The sequence below is a fragment of the Siphateles boraxobius genome, unplaced genomic scaffold (assembly GCF_051911475.1).
Source record: "Siphateles boraxobius isolate OS27281-9 unplaced genomic scaffold, OSU_SipBor_1 103, whole genome shotgun sequence".
Lineage (NCBI taxonomy): Eukaryota > Metazoa > Chordata > Actinopteri > Cypriniformes > Leuciscidae > Siphateles > Siphateles boraxobius.
The window spans coordinates 2,193,479-2,207,500 of NW_027508704.1; the positions used below are offsets into that span (position 1 = coordinate 2,193,479).

At 39.1% G+C, this 14,022-nt stretch overlaps 1 long non-coding RNA gene across 1 annotated transcript; it reads left to right on the plus strand.

Moving 5' to 3' along the window:
- Nucleotides 1-9,022: 9,022 nt before the first annotated feature.
- LOC143753042 (uncharacterized) lies at nt 9,023-9,928 on the plus strand. Its single transcript, XR_013207523.1, has 3 exons — nt 9,023-9,059; nt 9,556-9,612; nt 9,906-9,928. It is a non-coding gene; the product is annotated as an uncharacterized LOC143753042 (long non-coding RNA).
- Nucleotides 9,929-14,022: the final 4,094 nt, after the last annotated feature.

Consider the following 14,022-nt stretch of genomic DNA (forward strand, 5'->3'; position numbering starts at 1 on the left):
TATACTTATTAATAAAGTGTTTTCACAGGTGCTTTTGTGACTCATATCTAGACACACACACAAGTCATTATGAAAATATATGAAATGCTTATAGACCATTAAAATATGTCTTTGCAAGCTATTAATCAGATTATTCAGGATTTATTCAGAAACATGGGACTACACACACACATTCTGTTGTAGATAAAGTGATCTGAACTGTGTCTCATTCAGGATTAACATTTGTCCGTGACACAGTGGTCAATAGTAATACTTCAATAGATGAATTTTGACAAAATGTGAGTGTAAATGTTAAAATAGTGATTTTATAAACTCTAAATAAGAATTATAGAATATTAGTAGTTAGTAGCTTGACAAAATGACTATTTTAAACAGCAGGGGGCAGTAGAATACCACTTATTGGCTTAATATGCCATTATGTTATAACTTTAACCTTTTTAACTGTTATAGATGCATTATTTCTTATCTTATTTAGAGTCACATGTTCTGACTTGTTTTTAAGAAGATCTGAGCATTCATTGAAGAGATATAGGCTTTCTTGGTAAAGGCTTCATATTGAAGTGACCCTATTATAGCCATCCAAATGAAGAAGTTATAACTTTTCTGATGATTATTTATCTAGAGAGTCCAGAGAATTGTACTGAACTGATTTTGAACATTGTGATATAAATATTATATGATCATAGATGGAACACACCATTTACAGCCAATACAGGCAATTTACCATAGGAAATACATGGTTTTAAACCTTTTCAACTGTTATAGCGCCATCTATTGTCCGATCTCCATAAAACTTTGCATGCTTGTTAATGATGTCATGTCACATATGCTCATTAATTTTTGTGAAGTTCTGAGTTTTTATTTAGGATTTATAGGCTTTTGAGTGTGTTTTGACACGCCCCTTCTTCTAAATGACCCTGTTACAGTGAATCAAAGGGCAAAGTTCAACTTTTTTTCAATGATTATTGATCTAGAGAGTCCAGAGAATTGTCCTAGACTGGTCTGGTTCCGATCGGGCGAAAAACCAGGGACTAGTTCGCAAAAGTAGGTTTTTAACATATTCGTGAATATTTAATGAACGATTTGATTGACAGCAATGGTTCTAGAGGCAAAGTTGTTCATCATGAGGAGATCTATCAAATGATAGGCATTTTGTGGGGATATGTGCAACACCACGTGATTACAGAGCCGTAAAACTCGTTAGCGCCAACTAGTGGCCGATTTCTTTCAAAACTCTTACAGACCTCTTGGGCCATGAGTCGAACATGCCCATTGAGTTTCGTTCCGATTGGCCTCCGTTAACCTCGTCTCACAGGTGCTCAAACTTTATTGGCCGATGGCGGCCATATTTTTTTAGATACGCCAATATCCTTTTACACATACATGGGGCCTTGGACCAAGACACTGCATACCAATTTTCAGGTCAATCGGACTAACGGTCAGGTGGCCACACCCCCTTTTATGTTTTTTTAATGTTATAGCGCCACCTAGTGTTAGATCGACGCGGTTTTTTTACTGTGACCTCAAATTGAACTCCTAAATATGTGGACCAAGTTTGGTGAAGATATCTCATTTACTTCTCGAGTTATATCCATTTTAGTAAAATAGGCTCCTCCCACAACGTTCATTTTGCGTCCCCTAGCAACCGAAAATCGAAAATTCAACTTTTTTTCAATGATTATTGATATTCAGACTCCAGAGAACATTTCTACACTGGTTTGGTTCCGATCGGGCAAAAAACCAGGGACTAGTTCGCAAAAGTCGTTATTTAACAAAATTCAAAATGGCGGAAAATCTATCATGGCGGAAATGAAATCGGAGATATACGTTTTTTAAGTTAAGAGTCCAGCTTTCCAATGATATAAGACACTTGAGTCTACGCCTTACGGTTTAGGAGTTATGAGCAGTTTCGCGTTTTTGTTACTACAGCGCCACCTATGGGCCAATCGGGCTCATATTCTCTCAACCTCTCCTCGATTTCTGTGCTACCTTAATCCCAAATATGAAGTCTCTAGCACTTACGGTTTGGTCTGCACGACGCGTTTTACGGCAGAATAATAATAATAATAATAATAATAATAATAATAATAAAAATCAGTACAAATACAATAGGTTTTCAGCACTTCGTGCTTGAACACCTAATAATAATAAAAATCAGTACAATTACAATAGGTTTTCAGCACTTCGTGCTTGAACACCTAATTAAAGCTGCAAGCAGCATTTAGCGGTGTTCAAGCAGTTAAGGCCTTTCAGGCCGTTAAGCACAAAAGCATCAAAAGACATTAAGTTTTATGTAGCAAGCATGATTTACCATGATATACTACATTTCAGTGTGATTTTTCATGATTTACCATGTTCCAGTATGATTTACCATGAATCTTACATGATTTTCCATAGTTTACCTTGATATACCATGTTATATGATGATTTACCATGATATAGCACATTCTAGAATAATTTACCAGGATTCTAGCATGATTTACCTTTTTTACTATGATTTACCATGTTTCTGGCGTTATTTACCATGATTTACCATGTTGATAGCAATTATATGAAGCATAAGAACAATTGAAGTGATAAACTCTGACAAAATATGAATGTGTTATAATAGTAATTGTTATTTAAGTGATTTTATAGTGTCTATATACAAAAAAAGACAATTAATAAGAAGAGTGGCCAGCAGAGGGCAGTAGAAGACCACTTATTGGCTCACTTTCATTTTCAACTACTTTGTTTCTCCAGTATTCTCCAGTGAAGCAAACCATTTTTTTCATGTTAACTCCATAATGCATGCTTACACACACACACACACACACACACACACACACACACACACACACACACACACACACACACACACACACACACACACACACACACACACACACGTGTGGGATATGTTATTTTTGAAATCTCTTTTAATGGTCTATAAGCATTTCACATATTTCTTTGTGATGTAATAATATACAACTAATTTAAAAAAATAGCTTTAAGCATTTGTTTGTAAGTAAATGCTGAAAGCTGATAAAAAGATTAAACATGTCTAATACAGCTGCTCCCTCTAGTGGACAACAGTGGTATTACAGCCTATATAGAGTTGAAATGAATTAATGGAAATTTGGTTTTTCACTTATATCTCGGGAACGAGAAAGTGAAAAAATCTGAAACTCAGAACTTAGATAGTGTCCGAGGAGTACTGTTGAACGAGACCATCCCGGTGTTGGTGGCCGATCGGAGCCGGGAGTTTTGCCCGTTCAAAGGCATATCTTTTGGGGCTTATATCTCGGAAATGCCCAGGCCAAATCGCACCAAACTCGAATCGAAGCTAGGTGAGGACGAGCCCTTTTCAACGAGCTATACCACAAGAATTTAGGTGGTCTAGGTCGGGAGTTACAGCCGTTCAAATTCGGGGGTCTCTCGAATTAGCGATCCGCGGGGGGGCGCTCCCGAGGCCCGCGACGATAGATTTCGATCAAGGCCCAATAGAGGACTTTACCATCCAAATTTGAGCGCGCAGGGAGTTTCCGTTTTCGAGTTATGAGTGAATTTGTACTGGGAGGGCGTGGCCTAACGTTATACTTTCGTTTTCAGCCTTCCTGTGACACAATTGTGAATAATACATGAATTTTAACAAAATGTGATTGTAAATGTTAAAATAATGATTTTATAAAGTCTAAATATGAATTATATATAACAATATTAGAGAGTAGTATGATGAAATGACAGCAGGGGGCAGTAAAATACCATTAATTAGCTGTTATAGTCATCAAAGCTGTTATAGCTGTTATAACCATCCAACTTACACCCTATTTACATCCTATTATATAGCCATCCAAATGAAGAAGTTATACCTTTTCTGACAATTATTCATCTAGAGAGTCCAGAGAATTGTACTGCACTGGTTTTAAACAGGCAATTTACCATAGGAAATACATGGTTTTAAAGCTTTTTAACAGTTATAGCGCCACCTATGATCCGATCTCCATGAAACTTTGCATGCTTCTTCACCATGTTATGACACATATGCTCATCAATTTTTGTGAAGTTCTGATTTTTTATTTATGATTTATAGGCTTTTGAGTGTATTTTGACACACCCCTTTTATAAATGACCCTGTTATAGTGAAACAAAGGGCAAAGTTCAACTTTTTTTTGATAATTATTGATCTAGAGAGTCCACAGATTTGTCCTAGACTGGTCTGGTTCCGATCGGGTGAAAAACCTAGGACTAGTTCGCAAAAGTAGGTTTTTAACATATTCGTGAATATTTAATGAACGATTTGATTGACAGCAATGGTTCAAGAGGCAAAGTTGTTCAGCATGAGGAGATCTATCAAATGATATGCATATTGTGGGGATGTGCGCAATACCACGTGATTACAGAGCCGTAAAACTCGTTAGCGCCAACTAGTGGCCGATTTCTTTCAAAACTCTTACAGACCTCTTGAGCCATGAGTTGAACATGCCCAACGAGTTTCATGCTGATCGACCTCCGTTAACCTTGTCTAATAGGTGCGCAAATTCATTGGCCGATGGCGGCCATGTTTTTTGAGATACGCCAATGTCCTTATATACATACATGGGGCTTTGGACCAAGACACTGCATACCAATTTTCAAGTCAATCGGACTAACGGTCAGGTGGACAGAGCTCTTTTTATGTTTTTTTCACATTATAGCGCCACCTAGTGTTTGATCGTCGCGATTTTTTTACTGTGACCTCAGAATCAACTCATTCACATGTGTACCGAGTTTGGTGAAGCTATCTCATTTACTTCTTGAGTTATAGCCATTTTAGTAAAATAGGCTCCGCCCACAACGTTCATTTTAGGCCCCCTAGCGACCGTGAATCAAAATTTCAACTTTTTTTTGATAATTATTGATATTCAGACTCCAGAGAACATTTTGGCACTGGTTTGGTTCCGATCGGGCGAAAAACCAGGGACTAGTTCGCAAAAGTAGTTTTTCGACAAAATTCAAAATGGCGGAAAATCTATCATGGCGGAAATGAAATCGGAGATATACATTTTGTTTGTCAGGAGTCCAGCTTTCCAATGATATAAGACACTTGAGTGTACGACATACGGTCTAGGAGTTATGAGCAGTTTCACGCAATTGATCGCTGTAGCGCCACCTATTGGCCAATCGGGGTCATATTCTCTGAACCTCTCCTCGATTTTTGTACTACCATCTGACAAAGTTTCAGCTCTCTAGCCCTTACAGTTTGGGCTGCACGATGCGTTTTACGGCAGAAGAATAATAATAATAATAATAATAATAATAATAATTAAAGCTGCAAGCAGCATTTAGCGGTGTTCAAGCAGTTAAGGCCTTTCAGGCCGTTAAGCACAAAAGCATCAAAAGACATTAAGTTTTATGTAGCAAGCATGATTTACCATGATATACTACATTTCAGTGTGATTTTCCATGATTTACCATGTTCCAGTATGATTTACCATGAATCGTACATGATTTTCCATAGTTTACCTTGATATACCATGTTATATGATGATTTACCATGATATAGCACATTCTAGAATAATTTACCAGGATTCTAGCATGATTTACCTTTTTTACTATGATTTACCATGTTTCTGGCGTTATTTACCATGATTTACCACGTTGATATCAATTATATGAAGCATAAGAACAATTGAAGTGATAAACTCTGACAAAATATGAATGTGTTATAATAGTAATTGTTATTTAAGTGATTTTATAGTGTCTATATACAAAAAAAGACAATTAATAAGAAGAGTGGCCAGCAGAGGGCAGTAGAAGACCACTTATTGGCTCAGTTTCATTTTCAACTACTTTGTTTCTCCAGTATTCTCCAGTGAAGCAAACCATTTTTTTCATGTTAACTCCATAATGCATGCTTACACACACACACACACACACACACACACACACACACACACACACACACACACACACACACACACACACACACACACACACACACACACACACACACACACACACACACATTTTTGGGATATGTTATTGTGAAAATCTGTTTTAATGGTATATGAGCATTTCACATATTTCTTTGCAATGTAATAATATAAAACTAATTAAAAAAAATGCTTTAAGCATTTGTTTGTTAGCCAATGCTGAAAGCTGATAAAAAAAGATTAAAAATGTCTAATGCTGCTGCTCCATCTAGTGGACAACAGTGCTATTACAGCCTACTTATACAATAGGCCATGTTTTTCATATCATTTAATCTACACACGCTCATTCTGATGTAGATAGAGACATTTGGAACTTCAGGAGCCAATGTGACTCAATTGTCACTTCAATAGACGATTTTTGACTAAATGTTATTGTAAATGTTAAAATAGTGAATTTATAAAGTCTAAATATTAATTATAGTTGAGCAGTGTGACAAAATGACTTTTTTTAAACAGCAGGGGGCAGTAAAATACCACTTATTGGCTGTTAGCCTTTTTCAAGCTATTATAGCTGTTCTCGACCTTTTTTTAAGAAGCTATGAGCATTTATTGAAAAGATATTGGCTTTCGGTCAAGGCTACATATTGAAGTGACCCTATTATAGTCATCCAAATGAAGAAGTTATACATTTTCCTATAATTATTGTTGTAGAGAGTACAGAGCAATAGATGCATTTTGACTAAATGTGATTGTAAAAGTTAAAATAATGATTTAATAAAGTCTAAATATCAATTATATATAAAAATATTAGAGAGTAGTATGATGAAATGACAACAGGGGGCAGTAAAATACCACTTATTGGCTGTTATAGCCATCCAAGCTGTTATAGCTGTTATAGCCATCCGATTTACACTCTATTATAGCCATCCAAATGAAGTAATTATACCTTTTCTGATAATTATTGATCTAGAGAGTCCAGATAATTGTACAGCACTGGTTTTAAACATTAGGATATGAAAATTATACGATCATAGATGGAAAAGACCATTTACAGCCAATACAGGCAATTTACCATAGGAAATACATGGGTTTAAAGCTTTTCAACAGTTATAGCGCCACCTATTGTCCGATCTCCATGAAACGTTTCATGCTTCTTCACCATGGTATGACACATATGCTCATCAATTTTTGTGAAGTTCTGAGTTTTTATTTATGATTTATAGGCTTTTGGGTGCATTTTGTCACGCCCCTTTTCTAAATAACCCTTTAATACCATAAGAAAAATAAAAAAGTTCAACTTTTTTTCAATAATTATTGATCTAGAGAGTCCAGAGAATTGTCCTAGACTGGTCTGATTCCGATCGGGCAAAAAACCAGGGACTAGTTCGCAAAAGTAGGTTTTTAACATATCCGTGAATATTTAATGAACGGTTTGATTGACAGCAATGGTTCTAGAGGCAAAGTTGTTCAGCATAAGGAGATCTATCAAATGATGTGCATATTGTGGGGATGTGTGGAACACCACGTGATTACAGAGCCGTAAAACTCGTTAGCGCCAACTAGTGGCTGATTTCTTTCAAAACTCTTACAGACCTCTTGGGCCATGAGTCGAACATGCCCATAGAGTTTCGTTCCGATTGGCCTCCGTTAACCTCGTCTCACAGGTGCTCAAATTTAATTGGCCGATGGCGGCCATGTTTTTTTAGATACGCCAATATCCTTTTACACATACATGGCACCTTGGACCAAGACACTGCATACCAATTTTCAAGTCAATCGGACTAACGGTCAGGTGGCCACACCCCCTTTTATGTTTTTTCAATGTTATAGCGCCACCTAGTGTTAGATCGATGCGGTTTTTTTACTGTGACCTCAAATTGAACTCATTAATATGTGGACCAAGTTTGGTGAAGATATCTCATTTCCTTCTTGAGTTATAGCCATTTTAGTAAAATAGGCTCCTCCCACAACGATCATTTTGCGCCCCCTAGCAACCGGAAATCGAAAATTCGACTTTTTTTTGATAATTATTGATATTCAGACTCCAGAGAACATTTCTGCACTGGTTTGGTTCCGATCGGGCGAAAAACCAGGGACTAGTTCGCAAAAGTAGTTTTTTGACAAAATTCAAAATGGCGGAAAAATTTGCATACCGGAAATGAAATCGGAGATATACGTTTTTTAAGTCAAGAGTCCAGCTTTCCAATGATATAAGACACTTGAGTCTACGACATAGGGTCTAGGAGTTATGATCACTTTCGCGTTTTTGTTACTATAGCGCCACCTATGGGCCAATCGGGCTCATACTCTCTCAACCTCTCCTCGATTTCTGTGCTACCTTAATCCCAAATATGAAGTCTCTAGCACTTACGGTTTGGTCTGCACGACGCGTTTTACGGCAGAATAATAATAATAATAATAATAATAATAATAATAATAATAATAAAAATCAGTACAAATACAATAGGTTTTCAGCACTTCGTGCTTGAACACCTAATAAAAATCAGTACAATTACAATAGGTTTTCAGCACTTCGTGCTTGAACACCTAATAATAAAAATCAGTACAAATACAATAGGTTTTCAGCACTTCGTGCTTGAACACCTAAAAATCAGTACAAATACAATAGGTTTTCAGCACTTCGTGCTTGAACACCTAATAATAAAAATCAGTACAATTACAATAGGTTTTCAGCACTTCGTGCTTGAACACCTAAAAATCAGTACAATTACAATAGGTTTTCAGCACTTCGTGCTTGAACACCTAATAATAATAATAATAATAATAATATATTTCATAATTTATACTTCTGATTCAGTATACTTACATTTATTTAGTATAGACCTATTTTATTGATTAATTTAAAACTTAACTACCATAAATAGTAAGTTGCCTAATAATAATAATAATGATATGAAGAAGAAGAAGAAGCAGCAGGAGGAGACGAAGAATAAGAAGAAGCAGGTGGAGAAGAAGAAAAAGAAGAAGCAAGAGGAGAAGCAGCAGGAGGAGAACAGTTTTATTCTGTCTCGAAACTGCCTCTGCTGTCATCAGTGAACCTCGCGCTGCTCGCGCGCAACACAGCTCAGCTGATCATCATCGGATTTGAAAGTAACGGCTCCTTTCGCCAAAGCTTCAGCTGTTTGTTCGGCTCTCCGTTACAAGGTTTGTAAACTCGCCAAAGAAATATAAATACAGAGTCTACTCACTATATATTCAAACACATACAAACTAATTTTTATTTTATTTTTCTTTATCGTTTTTACAGTGTTTACCACTCGTTTATTGCACAGTATGTGGTATGAAGGTTTTTAGTCGCGAATCTCGCGATGCTAACTAATCTAATGAACAAGCTAACTTTAAAGATCAAATGGAAATCATTAACTTATTGTCTTAGTCATTCACTTCAATGTATTATGTACAAATGTGTCTTCAAATTGCTGATATAACTAATTGATAGCTGATTCCTGCTGTCATTGGCTTTTGTTATGAATAACACAAGTGGATAGGCCTATAGTTAACGTTAGTTTGGTCTGTTTTTGTTTATTTACTACAGGTAATTTACCCTGATTCTTTCAAATACCATTTTCAAGACCTTTACTGACCAATAAATATTATGTTGTGAATGGATATAATAAGCTTTGTTCTTTTGTTTCCCCAGAACAACCACTGCATTTCTAAAATCATCTGAACATTTCAGAGGCAACATTGAATTACAGTAAGTTACCTGCACCACATGGAACTACTTTATTACTATAAACTCTTCTGTGTGAATTTGTTTTGTTTGACAGTGTACTTGTGTATTTTAATCAGTTATTCTCTGAAAATATTCCTTGATGCTCTCAAATCTCATTCATGTTACTCAGAAAACTTTTCTTGGACATTTTTGGAGCTTAACAGAACATTTAACCATTTTTACATAAATTGTTGCATTGAATTGAACTAGACAAGTGTACATAAGAATGTTTTCATTAATGATTTACACAATTTTGTTCTGCTTGTCTCATGCAGTGAAATTGAATGATGACTGGGATCATTATGCCCGAGATCTGCGTTTGGGTCCACAGACAGAAAGTCAAACAGGTTAGTAATGTCACAAGGCTAAGGAAATTATTTTAAGTTCACAACTATCACTTTAATAACTTTGCTAATAGTAATTTTGGTTCTTTGCAGGGACCTCTGTAAGCTGAAATACAAGTTTGAACAAGAATAAAAAATCCTCCTGTAAACCTGAAAATCATTGAAGTGCCTGGACCATCCACCAGAAAAGAGGAAAAACAAATGGAAAATTAAGCTGCTGCACCTTTTGACTTTTTTTTAGTCGTGAAGTACCTCACATGTCCCTTGTGAAGATTTTATTAATGATTGCATTTTATGTTGCAGCGAGTAAAGGTGCGGTCACATTTGTGAAATTCGTGAAATTACACGGGCAAAAAAGTCCATTGACCATTGTCAGCAGTGTAGCGACGTAATGTATGAAGCACAGCTCACACAGGAGTCACTTTCCAGCAGCTTTCTGTTGGTCTAATCCAGCCAATTCCAGTGACCAACTTGGTCCCATAGTGACATTTTTGACCACACATAAAATTGCTGATTGTGTGGATTCTTATTGAAATGACTGGAATTCACCAGTGAAAATTCAATGAACAACAGATAATTATACTGCACCTTAACTATCTATCTTGTTTCTAGTGAGAATACTCAACAACCATTTATGAGTCCTGTTGATTCAAGTCACACATTTAAGCTTTTCAAAAGCCCTATGGCTTTTCATTACAGTCTCCAGTCTCACGGCATCACAGACTTCAATATTTTACGATTCAAAATAGCTTAATAACTAACCATCTGAGATTTCGGTATAGAGATAAAAGTTAGGATTATCATTTTCAGGAATTTTACAGCACAATGAGTGTATATTAGCACCGTTTGATGTTTGTTTTTTGGCATCTGATAGAGCTTTTGGATTTGGAAACAGTGACATCAGACTTAACAAGCTTAACACAACTTAACTTTAGTGAAGATGCACTTTTTTAATATTTTTTTTACATGCAACATATGTGTTTCCATGCATTTAGTTGAGATGTCTTTTCTTGTATAGCCTATTGTATATACACGGTTGATTATTCATGTTGCTTATGTATTATACTATTTGTTTGTGTATTCTATTCATTGATATTCATCTATTACTAGCTTCTTTTCCCAAGTGTATGGAAGTGTATTAAAATGGATCTAAAATATGTAATAAACAATTCTTATTTTGTATTTGGTTCAGTTTGTATATTATAATAATAGAATGGTATAAAAATGAATGGTAACCATAGTAACAACATTAAATAATAATGAATAAATACAAATTGGTTCCTGGAGGCACCCAAAACGGTTCTACACAGTGCCTAATATAGGAGTTCCTCAGGAAACCTGGGTGGTTCCTCAGAGAACCGCCCCTTTTAAAAGGGTTCCTAGAGGATCTACAGACGGTTCCGCCGGTGTGGCAAAGTGAAGAACCCCAAAAGGTTCCTCCAGGCACCTTTTCTTTTTACAGTGCAGGGCCTGAAATAGCTCGCTCTGACGTAAATGGCATGTATATACCGAAGTTCACATCAATGGTGTGGTAGGCTAGCCCTTAATAGCAAAACGTGTTTGATGTAGGCTACGTAGCCATATTATCACTGTTACTCTACTCGTGCCTTAAAGGAAAAGTTTAGTATTTTACACTTAAAGCCCTGTTTTAAGATCGTTTCTGATGAAATAGAACGGTTAAGATTGAAATTTGGACAAATGCTGCTGTCCCGAGAATTTTCGGTTTCTGTGTTAAGTATTTGAAATACTCTAAATACACTCCCTCAAAATATTTTGTTACAAACTACATTTTATTTTTTCCACTCCTGCAAAATACAAAATACACTAAAGTAATTAAATACGTATTTAAAATACATTTAATTGAAATACTCCCCATGTCTGGTTGTTAGCATGAATTAACATTTTGCTAAGCATGTTGCTAGCATGATTTTGCATGTTGTTAACATGATTTATTACATTGTTAGCAGGAATTAGCACATTACTAACATATTTTGACATTGTTGTTAGCCTTAATTATCATGTTGCTAGCATTATTTAACACTTTACTAGCATGAATTAGCATGTTGCTAGCATCAATTACAAAGTTTTTAAAATAATTACAAAGTTTTTAAAATGTTAGGCTTTGCCAAAGTGGATAATAATACTTAAATACTCTATTAGGATTATAGTATTAAAGTTTGGACCCCAATGTAAGTCTATAGTGTTTTTGATTTTTAATCTTCATTTTTAGGAAAACCATGAGTCAGATCAGTTAGAACAAATATAGCGACCCGAGTCAGAACAGTCTTAAGGTCTGAGCTGAATTTAAAGCTCTTGGAGGAGATATTTGCTGCGTCCCAATTCGCATAGGCCTACTATTCGTCCTAAATAGTATTGGAATTAGTGTGTCCCAATCAGGTCCCAATTCGTAGTATGTTGAAATGAGTTACAAAGATGGTCTATTTTTTTCCGGTCAGAATCCGAAGTGCAGATCCGTGAACACTTAACGGCTAACATTACCCACAACCCATTGCACGTTGGGAGGATTCGATTAGAACTACAAACACAAATAAAATGTGTTAAAAACTACAAACATGGCGGACGTGCGAGATCAACGGTTAGAGCAGTTTAGATAAACGTGTTTGAGACGAGTGATTACAGCACTGTGAACTTTTAACGATTTATTGTGAACTTTTATATGGGGGTTATTGGTTGAATGTTATCCACATTATTCCTGTGCCCCATGACACTGTAAGAGGGTGCAGTTGAAGCAGAGACGAGGATTCTTCCGGCGGCCATGGTTGAGAGGGCCCTTCAGGCGGCCATGACGGCGGCGAGGATTCTTCGGGTGGTTCAAAAAAATTTCTTTGGGGTAGCTACGGGGTCAAAGGCTGGAGCAAGGACCGGCTCAGGAGATACAGGCAGGGCCAGAGGCTTGGGCGGCGCCGGCAGGGCAAGGAGCTTGGGCGGGGCCGGCAGGGCAAGGAGCTTGGGTGGGGCCGGCAGGGCAAGGAGCTTGGGCGGCGCCGGCAGGGCTAGAGGCTTGGGCGGGGCCGGCAGGGCAAGGAGCTTGGGCGGGGCCCGGCAGGGCAAGGAGCTTGGGCGGGGCCCGGCAGGGCAAGGAGCCTGGGTGGGGCAGGCAGGGCAAGGAGCTTGGGCGGGGCCGGCAGGGCAAGGAGCTTGGGTGGGGCCGGCAGGGCAAGGAGCTTGGGCGGCGCCGGCAGGGCTAGAGGCTTGGGTGGGGCCGGCAGGGCAAGGAGCTTGGGCGGGGCCGGCAGGGCAAGGAGCTTGGGCGGGGCCGGCAGGGCAAGGAGCTTGGGCGGGGCCGGCAGGGCAAGGAGCTTGGGCGGGGCCGGCAGGGCAAGGAGCTTGGGCGGGGCCGGCAGGGCAAGGAGCTTGGGCGGGGCCGGCAGGGCAAGGAGCTTGGGCGGGGCAGGCAGGGCAAGGAGCTTGGGCGGGGCCGGCAGGGCAAGGAGCTTGGGCGGGGCCGGCAGGGCAAGGAGCTTGGGCGGCGCCGGCAGGGCAAGGAGCTTGGGCGGCGCCGGCAGGGCTAGAGGCTTGGGTGGGGCCGGCAGGGCAAGGAGCTTGGGGCGGGGCCGGCAGGGCAAGGAGCTTGGAGACGGCCTCTGGGCTGACAGCAGGCTTAGGAGTGACCTCCGGGCCCAGTGGGACGCAGGAAGTCTTCCTCCTCCTCTTCCGAGAGCGAGAGGGCACTGGACTGGATGGGACCAGTGGCGAGGGCTCTGGACTGGACGAGATCAGCGGGAGGGCTCTGGGCTGGACGAGATTAGCGGCGAGGGCTCGGGACTGGACGAGATCAGCGGCGAGGGCTCTGGGCTGGACGGGATTAGCGGCGAGGGCTCGGGACTGGACGAGACCAGTGGTGAGGGCTCTGGCAGGACAGGCTCTGGCAGGACAGACGGGACGTGGGCAGGCTCTGGCTGGGCGGGCGAGATGTAAACTGACTCCGGGGGTACTGTGAGCTGGCAGGGTGCTTCATCAGCCAAGCCCACAGTAAATGCCGGACCGCCTAAGTAAAGGGCCAGGTCAATATATCCCTTTAGGGTCC